Below are 11,919 nucleotides of genomic sequence, written 5' to 3' on the forward strand. Positions count from 1 at the left end.
CTCCGGCGCCGAAGTTCCAAGGTTCTCTGTGAACACCACACACACCCAATGAGTCATTCGAATCCGGAATTGTAACAACCGCTCTCTCTTTAACACTTGCAAGCACCGCTGCACCCACAGAAAGCAGCGGTGGTGCGGTGAGATATCAAACTAATGTCTCTTTTTGTTGGGACGGTGTACGGAGACTTGGAACCGCGAATAAATTTTACAAAAGGGACCCTCAAGTCGGTCTCTAGATGTGTTTTCTCCCACAGCGCATTTAAATGGGTTTTCAAAAGTCGCCACTCGCGTCGCTAACGGACAAACTGATGCGAGTTTCACAGAGAAATAATGTATAATTAGGGGTATTAACCAAAATTAATGTACAAGATGCAGTGATCTATAAAATTCATTACTTTTGAATGATATTCCTCGTAATTATAAATACTGTACAGTAAAATATTGGGAAAAAGTAGATCGCATTGCACTCATCACGACACCGCGGACAATTTCGAAAACCGATTTAAATGCGACACCGAAGTGGCAACAGAAATTAGCCTTCTATGGAATGGAATTGGGCCTCCTCAATGCAGTTCCCTTGCTTGGTACGAAAGAAATCTCAAAAAAGTAAGACGTGTTCGCGAAGTGCGCGGGCGAGGTCGGACCTCAGCTCCGCGATCGACCCGGCGATTCCCGGTCTAGTCCCCGGAGATGGTCGCGATCGTGCCGGGAAGTCGGTCTATCCCGTGGGTTTCCCGTGAGCGAGCTGTATTTGCGCCGACTGCGTGTCATGCTTCCTCGGGAGTGACTGTTCCTTCGCCCGGCTCCTAGCCTCTCCAGTCCACATACCGTCTCGTTTCGCAGTCGGCGATCGACCACTTTTGCTTGCGGACGTAAGCGGGTGAGCGCAATCGATAAATGCAAAGTAGCCACCTTGGACAATGATTCGGGTCGGATAAAAACCCCTTCAAGTGGCCAGATATGGTCCCTTTTTTATATTCCGCCCACCACTCCCCCCACCCGGTCAGGAAATCGTAATGGTTGAATATATATACGTCGGCGGGTTGAAATTTTATTCCATCAAGTTTGCCCCCGCTCACATATACATTGGCCGGACTTTACTTCCGTGTACATAATAATAAAAAAAGATTTATCTCCTTGTTCAGAGGAATGTCACCGGAACTAAATCGTGGAGTATTTTTTGCCTTTAGGGCTTACTCATCGACTGAATGGTAGTGCTTGACATTTTACGATGATTTAAGTTGCGACATTTTCGAAACTTTGATAGTTTATTTGACGTAAACTCTATGATGGCCATGGGAAATACAGGTAAGGCTGTTTGTTTCAAGGAAATAATTTAGGTAGTTAATAAACGGTGGATTTAGAGTAAGTGATAAAAATATAAATGTATTAATACAGTTTTTATAAAAATTAGAACCTTTGTTAAACTTTTCAGCATTTTTTCGTCTAAATTGTATTTTTCTCAAATTATTTTTTATTCCTCTAGTTCCTCAAATTATTTAAAAAAACGCAACGGAACATTATTTACATCAGAGTATACCGATTGCGATGTGAATTGAATTGTACTGTAAATTTGTCAAGAATACGACTTCGGATGGCTAAAAATAAATGGATACATGTTCTCTAAGTTTGTGCTAGCTGCAAGTTGAAACGTGTGCGTTACTATTGAGATAAATAAACTAGCTTCAATTTTGTATATTCATGCCAAATTTATTTATCTGCACGAAAAGATTGGTTAAAATATTCAACTCCAATTTGCCTTGACTTGGCAATATATTTCTCAAAGTCTAAATCCTCAATTTTGTTAAGTATCCTTTAGCCGGAATAATGCGCAGAAGATATAACTTTGGCTTCGCAACTATTCATTGATTGATTGATTATACTTCAAATTTATTGACTGATAGATTAGACTAATGGAAGCTATAGCATGACATACGTTTGTGATTTCTTAATATATTTTTTATCAAAATTGTTTTATCGCTTTTAATCAATCTGTTCTTTTAAGCTGTTTGGGCTTTTCGAGCCAAGGGGAAGAATTTCACTGTTAATATGCCTTAATTTGTTGGGTCAATGAAACCAGCTCGATTTTTTTAAATAATTAATAAGAATTATTTTATTAACTTTCGAATTTATTGAAACATCCATCACGATATTTATAAATCTTCACTTGGTGCCGTATGGATATTTGTTCAATATAAACTCCGCTTAATAGTAAATACTTAAAGTTTAGATCAATTTTGTCAATGGAACCTCTATGACCAGTTCGCCATTTATACTATTAACATATTTAGTAATTGGCCTTAATGTATAACTATACGGTACTACTATACTTCTAGTATAATAATATTTATTTTCAATTATAAGTATACTTTACCTCTCAAGGGCGCCAGAATGATGTTGTTCGTCGGCTGGGATTTGCGGCGTGGCTTTGGTTCTCGGTCCAAATTTTCATGCCGAAATTTCGTGAACTTCCTGAAAAAGATATAGAATAGAATTTTTAGACATATTTTACTTAATATTTTTAATGTTTCAAGGACGTATCCAATTCAACTATTTACAAAAATAAAGTATGAATTATCTGCATGGGAAATAAGTTACCTCTACTGATTTTGTTCGAAAACTGCATTGTTTTCTAGCCTATTTCATTATGGTTATAATGAGTTATTCATATCTTTTGAGTAGTTTGTAAAGAATTACTGAACTTATTTATTGAGACGAGATGAGTACATTAAAAATCATTGTCATTAACTCTTAAACATTGACAGTTAGAATTTTAATAATCTTTCATCGATAAATTGAATTTCATTTTTTCTGCTATGATAATTGCGATAGCTTTTTTATTTTCATTTGGGTTAAAAGTTGATAAAAACTCATGAAAAGCACGTAATTTTGCCTGACATAATTTTACACGAAATTCTTGCTGAAAACCCTGATCAAGAAGTAAAAAATTGTCGAGTTTGGCCATACCTCATGCATTAGTGTCAATGGCCATTTTTTCTGAATGGCAAATTGGTTGGAAGTATTAAGAAGATTGAAGTAAAAGAATTTCAGTATTCGATTATAATGGGTAAAATGTTTGAATTTTGTGGCAGTTGCTCCTTGCGACCGTGACAATGCCCTTCTTGCGGGTGGCTTCAGTGCCTGGTGCAGCGTCTTGGGCCTTCCCGTGAGACGTGACCTTAAAGCTTCACCACCGTCATTGCTGACCAGCGCTTGATAAGAGGTACGGGAATAAGTGCGCAACTGCGTCGTCATTTCAGTTGAGCCACGTAGCTGACGGGCGAGTTTTCACGTTCACTTGTGAATACGAAAGTTTGACATTGAAGAGAACAGATGAATCTTACCAACCCGTCAAATGTTTTGTTTTTTCTTGAACTATTACTTTTAATGATTAATGATTTTCCTGTTGGATGGATGCTTTGATATATGTTGTTGATTGATGCTTTCTCAAGCACACATCCGGGTCCAAGAAGTTATCTCGGAGGACACATTTGGGCTGAAATCTGGGTTTTGCATGTATTTTGATTTCATTCATATTGGAGTGCTTTTCGTCCAATGAAACCTGGAATTCTGGTGTCTTGGATTAATTGTATCCTCAAGATTATACATCCATCACTACAGTTTTTCACTTGTCACTTGCTAGTAGTAGCAAAACTTTCAAGATCATTGACCGTGAATCAATTTCTTGCATTGCTCACTCAAGTAAATTAATATATACGACTAATTTACCCCGTTAAAACTCGTAAATTTCTGTACTCGTAAACTAATTTGCCCCCGTAAATAACTATTTTAAATCACCGATATTTTTCCAATTTAACATGTTTAAAATTATTATTTAATGGAAAGGGTATTTTTCGCACGGTTAATATTATTTCCAAGATATCTCACGATTTTTGCGCAATTTTGTTTTAAAAAATTATATTTATTGCGGAAGGCATAATAATAGTGATCATAACAACAGGGATTTAGGTTATGACAGCCAAAAAGATTTGACTTATTGGGTATACCACGTCATTTATAAATTAGAATTAAAATTCTTTTTTCTCATGCCTTCAAATTTCCCGAACTTGATCATAATCGATTACAGATAATTCAATGGAGTTGTATTTGCCAACTAATGGCATATATCTAAAATTCGCTTGTATTACATTGCCAAAAACTTATATTGTAGAAGTGCAGTAAATTATTTTTCAAGTGCTGAACAACTAATTGTAATTTTATGAATATTTAACAAAACGGCTAAATTTTTAATGCTTTAAAAGTGATTACAACATTTTTGGTACTCCTGAATGTTAAGCACTTATTAGTATATGATCATTTCTTTATTTTTATGCTCAACTCTCATATTAAAGAGTTAGGAAATGAGGCCATTCAGAGAAGTTTTGAATTTGAACTATGAAAACATTAGATCGCAGACTTTTGAACAATTTTTTTCCCATGCATTAAATCCCTTCTTTCCATGCTTATTTCTTCTCCTGTTTCCTGCGATATGCTTGTGCACTTTGGTCCTAATAATTCGAAACCTACAATAAGGTAGTTTCCTTCATCAAAGAAAACGAAAGGCATTGATTGTGATTCGTTACCCACCATTGGTGTATTCATATTATACAGATTATTTGGTTTCAGAAATTCCAGTTTAGACGAATGTCAATGGGAAATCTTAACCTCATTAGAAAAAGGCAAGATTGGCGCCCATGCGATGCCAATCCACGCGACGTCACAGGGACCTAGATGTTATCCGAGTAGATAGGAGTTCTACATCGTCTGAGATTACCAATGCATACATGAGGCACAGGGCTCAGGGAAACATCTCTTAATAATCGCGTATGAATATTGCCTTTGGTCAGAAAGTTTCCTTCGTTTAATAGGGTAGTAATAATCCTTATTTAAGTCAAGAGCTACCTGGTAGTAGGGTACTCTACGCTACCGCCATGCTCGGCAGCAAGTAGCCTGCATCGTAACGGCGTTCATAGCCTCGCACCCAGGTGGCCTCACACAGCAGCAGCCAGACGTCACACGTGCTTTTCCCAGCATTGATACTTAGCCGTCGTGTTTTCGCGCGCTTGAAAATTTTCACTTTTCATTTAATCGCGGAAAATAGATATCGTCATTAAAAAATCTAAAAGCGTGAAATATGTACTCCAGGAGTAATAATCTTTCCGTTCAGGCAATAAAAAAATAAAAGGAAACCACCATATTATCCACAAACGTTGAGCTTCTCATTCGTAATCTCTCCTCTACTTTTCCAATCAACCTCTTCACTGTTATTCTTTACGGTAAATACAACTGTCATAGTTAACTTTTTGAATGGTAATGATACTTGGTAGTCACTGAAAAACATTTTTAAAAGTATAAACTCAAGATTTTCCTACTTCACTCATTAGGTAAACATGGCCTGGCAATCTTATTCCCTGAAAATATTTTGCTCACAATGAATTTTGTTTAGAAATTTGCAGATACAAATTATCAATTAGAATACTGTCTCAAAAAATAGTATTTAATTTTAAATGATAATCCAGTGATGTTTCTTTTGGGTTAATTTCCATGTCAGATGTTATTAGGCCTTATTTATATATCCCTATATAGGAGAAGATAAATGCGCAATTTCCCGGCGCATTCCATGATAAGAATATTTCTACACTCTCCCTAGAAATGACATTGGATTTTACTTTGGGTCATTAATTTGCAATTCAGGTTTTCCATTTAAATTTTATTTCATGGCTGACATTAATCATTTGATTTGAACAGTAACTCAAGCTACCTCAAGGGTCTCTGGTAGGGGTCGTACTTTCTCCAAAATGTGCTTCGTCATGTGCTACACAATCGAAGTACCCCATAACCCATGCCTGTGCAATATATTCGTATGATATGTTTAAACCAAGGTGACTGCATAGAGGAGGCCCAATTCCATCCCATAGAAAGCTGATTTCTGTTTCCACTTCGGTCGCATTTTAATCGGTTTTCAAAAATGTCCGCGGCGCGGCGACGAGTGCAATGCGATCCACTTTTTTCCTATATTTTGCATTATAGTGTTTTTTATTGCGAGTAAAGGTAATTGAAAGGTAATTATTTTGATGACTGTATCATCATGTATATAAATATCGGTTAACACCCCTAATTATACCATATTTCCCCGTGAAACTCGGATCAATTTGTCCGTCAGCGACGCGAGTGGCGACTTTTGTAAACCCATTTGAATGCGCGGTGGGTGACAACTCATTCAGAGGCCGACTTTTGGATCCTAGTATTCGTGGTTAAAACCTTCGGACATATTCCAATGTCGAATTTTCGCCATGCCAGCTCGACTTAAGAAAAAAGCTGATAGAAGTGAGTGAGATATAAGTAAGTCCGGTTTCATTTCCGGATGGTAATTTTCTTAGAGTACGGTCATTGTTATTTCCTTTTATCATGGCTGTCAGCAAAACCGTTTGGCCTTGACAGAAAATTTTCAGTTTTATGATACTGTAGGCTGAATCTTTTAGTGGTTTGAAATGAAAAACTGCGTTATATTCCTCACTGTATTTAGTTCTCCTCCACCGTTTTCAGCGCCATCGCACCGTTTTCAAGCGATTAAAAGCGTGGCGACCGGCTATTGAAACCGGTCGAGGAGAATAAAAACTGTATTTAATATTACTAAGTTTTTCATTCTAACCATGGAAAAATTCCGGAAAGTAAACCTGTCGACTATTAATTTTATTTGAATCGTTTAATACCCGAATTCTATCTTTCTAAAAAGATAAGTGTTGGTGTTGCGCCGTTGTAAACCATAATCGACCTCAAGTTAATCTCTCATCATCAGAATCATTTCGATGAAATAACTTTGAGTAGTCAAATAGAAGAAGTAATTGTGATCTGTATCATCTTACCTTCCTTCCATCAATTGGAGAATATGTATTTACGATTTGATAATAATCTGCGAAATTTTCCATCAAGTTTTCTACTAAAATTGTTCGATCACCTTCATTTTCAGGCTATAAAGTGACCAGTACATAGAGTAAAGAAGTTCTTATGTCATTTTTGAAATTTAGCTAGTGGAAGGTGACTAGATAAAATATCGTCTCTCAAGGCAGCATCAATATATGAGAATACTTGAATGCATGACTCAGCACTGCAGCAAAATAATTGGGATTCATACAGCAGTGGCCCTTTCTTTCTAGTAGTTACCCTCATCAACCGTTTTTGAGGAAGGTATCTGGTTTTATCTTACCTTCATTTCCATTGATTTCAGGAATAATACATCATTTATTTATTTCTATCCGTAAATATTATCGTTGACACCGCACCTAAATAACCTTCAACTTGACTTTTTGTGGTCTGACCGGTTGTGTTGGTGTATCGGAAATCATTTTTGATAAGCGCCGAAAGCGAAGCCATTGACCTGAAGGAAGAGTGAAAGTAAAGACGAAACTTGACGTCATTCTCGTCTTCATGGACTTGCCGCAAAATATCCTTGGCCCCACGATAAGGTCGTGAAAAAGTTATTTTCAATGGTAAGGTATTTTCTTCACTTCTTATGGACTGAGCGAAGTTTTGGAGCCATAATCAATACCAAACTTACTTTTAAATTCTCCACATCTAATTTTCAGTTAATCTCCCCTGTTTTCAGAGTCTATACGCCATTATCAAGTGCATTGATGGTTTATTTTCCTTAAAATAGAGTTCTGTTGAAACTAGAGGCGGCTTCGTACGCACGTCAGATTGTGCAAGTACGTGCCCCGTGTAAAACGGCCTTAAAATGGCGTGGAATTTCTCGAATGCATAAACGAAATTTGAACAGGGGCTATTTTGCCATCTCACGTCCACGCATTCTCGCATGTGTTCTAGCAATTCATCGCTCTACGCGGCGCCATTTTGATTGCGCCTTCGTACGCACGTCAGATTGTGCAAGTACGTGCCCCGTGTAAAACGGACTTAACGGCCAGCAACAGGTGCAACAATATGCCGGCCTAGGTGGTGGTGGGGTAAAGTCCTCGCCTGCCAACTCAAAGGTCGCGGGTTTGAGTCCCGCCTTGGTAAGTTATCCTTATCCAGGGCATGTATGTTTGCGCACGTTTGATTGCTAAATGTCATCTGAAGCCCCGATGCAAAGGCCGAATAGTGCTGTTTTCGGAGGTGCAGAAATAAACTCGCTTTGCTCGCCGGGGCGGCTCTGCCCCCCCAGACCCCTCGAAAAAGGCCTTCGGCTTTGTTTTGGTCGCTATGGAAGGTCTTATACTTTTCGTATGCCGCTTGTAACTTACGGATCTTTTACGTTTCAATTGGCCAGATAAGATATAAGTAATATTTCCACTTTCAAGTAAAACGAGCGTATGGTACGTGGGTTACAATATGAAAATAAAATATTAATGAAGAGGAACGTTTTTCTGAGGGACTAAAAAAATAAAATGGATTTCTATGAGTCTGACAGAGTTTCTAACTTATTCTATTCAAATATAAAATAACGCTGAGAGTATGTTCCCCTGTAACACTCAATTTATACCTACTTAATATCATAACATAACGAATTTACGAAATACAATGAGCTACAGTAAACTACATTTTAATTGATAAAGAATAGAAAGCGAGTAAACACTGCAAATGAACATAGTAGGAATTAGGAAATACCAGTTTCTGATCGAACTCTTCGCAATTTGGATTCATATCGAGTATTGAATAGTACTTACAACCGGTAGTGCAGCAGAGTCAACAGTCAGATGGCGATCAGAATATGGAATTTCCCGCGCGCGATGAGAAACGGGAAACAATCACTAAAATGTCTCGATCTCGTCGGCACTAAATTGCTCCCAAATTAGTTCCCCAAATCCATCGTAACTTGTAGCGCGGGAATCCAGGTGCTTTGCTATGACCGTTAACACGGTAGTTATTAACTGAATCCCTCGCTAATTTATTAAATAGAGTTGGAACGTGTTTCTCTGTCTGTTTCGCAATCATGCTAATTGATGAGATAATATGTTACTTATCGACTAGTAATTTGAAATTTATTTTTGCGCGACTGTGGCTTTTAATCAAGATTTATGCGTTACTGCCCAGGCGGCACAGAATCCTCCGTATCTAATTCGTATGCAGATAGTATCCATTGACGGAGCGACGGAGCAGTAGTGCTCCGTCGCTTTTTGTCAATGGATACTATCTGCATACGAATTAGATACGGAGGATTCTGTGTCGTCTGGGTGGTGATTGAGGTTTCATTAAAATCTAGGGATAAAATATAATTTGCAAAGTCTTTGTTGCCATGCATCGTGCAGCGTGATGGTTAAGGCCAGGGGCGCAGCTAGGAATTAAGGCTAGGGAGGGTTTCAGGCGCAAGTAATACTGGGGAGCTTGGGTGTATTGCATACCCGAAAGGGTAAGCGGAAGGTGCGGAAGCCTTCCCCCGGAAAAATTTAAGATAAATGATTTATAATAGTGATTCTTACGGCCTTCTGAGGGATATTTTATTAATTCTCACACTATTCTATTAGCAATATTAATCCACTTAAGTAAAATAGATTTAACTTAAAAATTTCTGTGAGCTCAGGGAGGGGGGGTTTTATCCCCCGAAATCCCCCCCCCCCTCGCTGCGCCACTGGTTAAGGCAGCATCTTTTCTAACCCTTTTTAATCTTTTTATGAAAGTAATGACATGGAGGCGACTTACTCGCTGCTCCTGGTCAGCGTTCCCCGGATGACTCTTGCGTGGTACTGTGGCGGTGGTGTGGGCGGCGGTGGTCGCAGGAAGCGGAAGAGGCAGAGGGGCTGCCACGTGTGCGTCTCTGTGGAGGTGGAGGAGCCCCAGGAGAGGGAGGAGAGGGAGGTGGTGGGCGAGGGAGAGATGGACGACTCGGCCTCCGGGCTCTCCATGGCCGTCAAATGGCGCACCCTCCCACCGCCGCCGCCTCCGTCTTCACCTGGGGCGTACGACAAGGAGGTGCGCGCACTGCACGGAAAAAAGAAGAAAGAATGATTAACCCATTATAATGTTGCAACTAAGTTACATTAAAAATTTATCACTTAAGCCATTAACTATTGACGCGGTTTTTAAAGACGTTAGTACTGGTGTGGGGACATACCAGATCCCCAAATTATTTATTTAATTTATTAATAACTACTGATATTTTGTCAAAACCACCATGAAATTTTAAATTGTTTTCAATAGTTGTAGATTATTAGATTTTGATATTTTCGATATTTGATATTTTTTCATATTTCTAGAAAAAAACTTGCATTTTTTGTGAAAAGAAAGGAAACATAATAAAGATACACTTTTGTATGTTTCACAGAAGTTTTAATAACCGACCCAGGTTACGACAGTACACATTCATTATCATTATTACCTTGATAATGACATAGTGTACTGTCGAAACCTGGGTCGGTTATTAAAACTTCTGTGGAGTATACAAAAGTGTATCTTTATTATGTTTCCTGCCACCAAGTTCCACCAAATATCGCCTTCCAACCTTAAGTTGATTTTTGTGAAAACTTAAATTCATATTTCATTTTCTCTTTATACAGGTCCTGGGAACACATGATTCAATTATTATGATAGAATGCAAAATCAAGTATCATACACCACTTCACTTCACAATGGTAATTACTTCAATGCAAAGGTATCCATAACGCCACTAGTGGCGCGGGGACATACCGAGTCACCAGATCACTTTGCACAATGTTTACGCTTCACAAGGGTGAGATTGGCCGACAAAAATGCCAAATCACCCTGGAAGGATACAACAAATTTACCAGCCTGTGGATCTACCATCATCCCGCGCGAGTAGTTAATGGTTAAGCTATTCAGGAAATATTTAAACAAAGGGTTTTTTTTGGGCGAAAAATCCACAGAGAAAAAATTATTCGCCTGGAGTGGGATTCGAATCCGGATCCCCCGATTTTCGGTCGATTTCTTCGGCCAGTTAAGCTTTCGAGGCGTCATTTCTGTGGATGTTTGTGAACGCATCCAAACAATGTAGTATGGACTGCTGAGCATATGATGCTACAAGCTACAAGGAGGCTTCATAGAGGAGACCAAATTCCATCTCATAAAAGGCTGATTTCTGTTTCCACTTCGGTCGCATTTTAATCATTGTTCAAAAATGTCCGCGGCACGGTGACGAGTGCAATGCGATCCACTTTTCTTCCAATATTTTGCACTATCATGTTTTTCATTGCGAGGAATATCATTGAAAAGTTATGAATTTGATAGATCACATCATCATGTATGAATTTCGGTTAACACCCGTAATTATCCCTTATTTCCCTGAGAAGCTCGGATCAATTTGTCCGCCGGCGACACAAGTGGCGACTTTTGTAAACCCATTTAAATGCTCGGTGGTGGACAACACATGTAGGGACCGACCTTAGAATTCTCTTTCGTAATACTCGTTCTACAACCAGTCCAAATCGTGCGCACAGCGCCACAGCCGAAGAGCAAGGACTTGGAACACTTAGAGGTGTTTGCTCTTGTCTTGTTTTAAGTATATCCGGACTAGTCACGGTGATAACTTAACTGGAGTCACCCGCAATGCACAAATGTTGCGAAAAATCCAAGGATAAAAAGTCCTTGTCCTGTTGTGTCCACAAAAATCCCTACGGAGTAATGATGCCTCGTTAGCGTAACTGGCTAAAGCCCTTGATTGGAAATTGGGGGATCCGGGTTCGAATCCCGGTCGAGTCGGAAGATTTTTTTTCTCCGTGGGTTTTTCGCACAATTTGTGCATTGCGGGTGACTCCCGCAAAGTTATCACCATGGCTAGTCCCGGTATAGTACTTAAACTAGTGTTCTTTTGTGCTTTTAAGTTTAATAGCGAAATATGTAGCTCACACAATAAGTATGATTCCGTAGAAATTTTTAGATACATCGATCTCTTCATCATGGCCTCAATTTATATAGTAATTAATATAGTCGGTGATGGTTTTCCAGGTTTACACCGCGTTGATACCCGTT

This window comes from Ischnura elegans, chromosome 9 (genome assembly GCF_921293095.1).
Source record: "Ischnura elegans chromosome 9, ioIscEleg1.1, whole genome shotgun sequence".
Classification (NCBI taxonomy): Eukaryota; Metazoa; Arthropoda; class Insecta; order Odonata; family Coenagrionidae; genus Ischnura; species Ischnura elegans.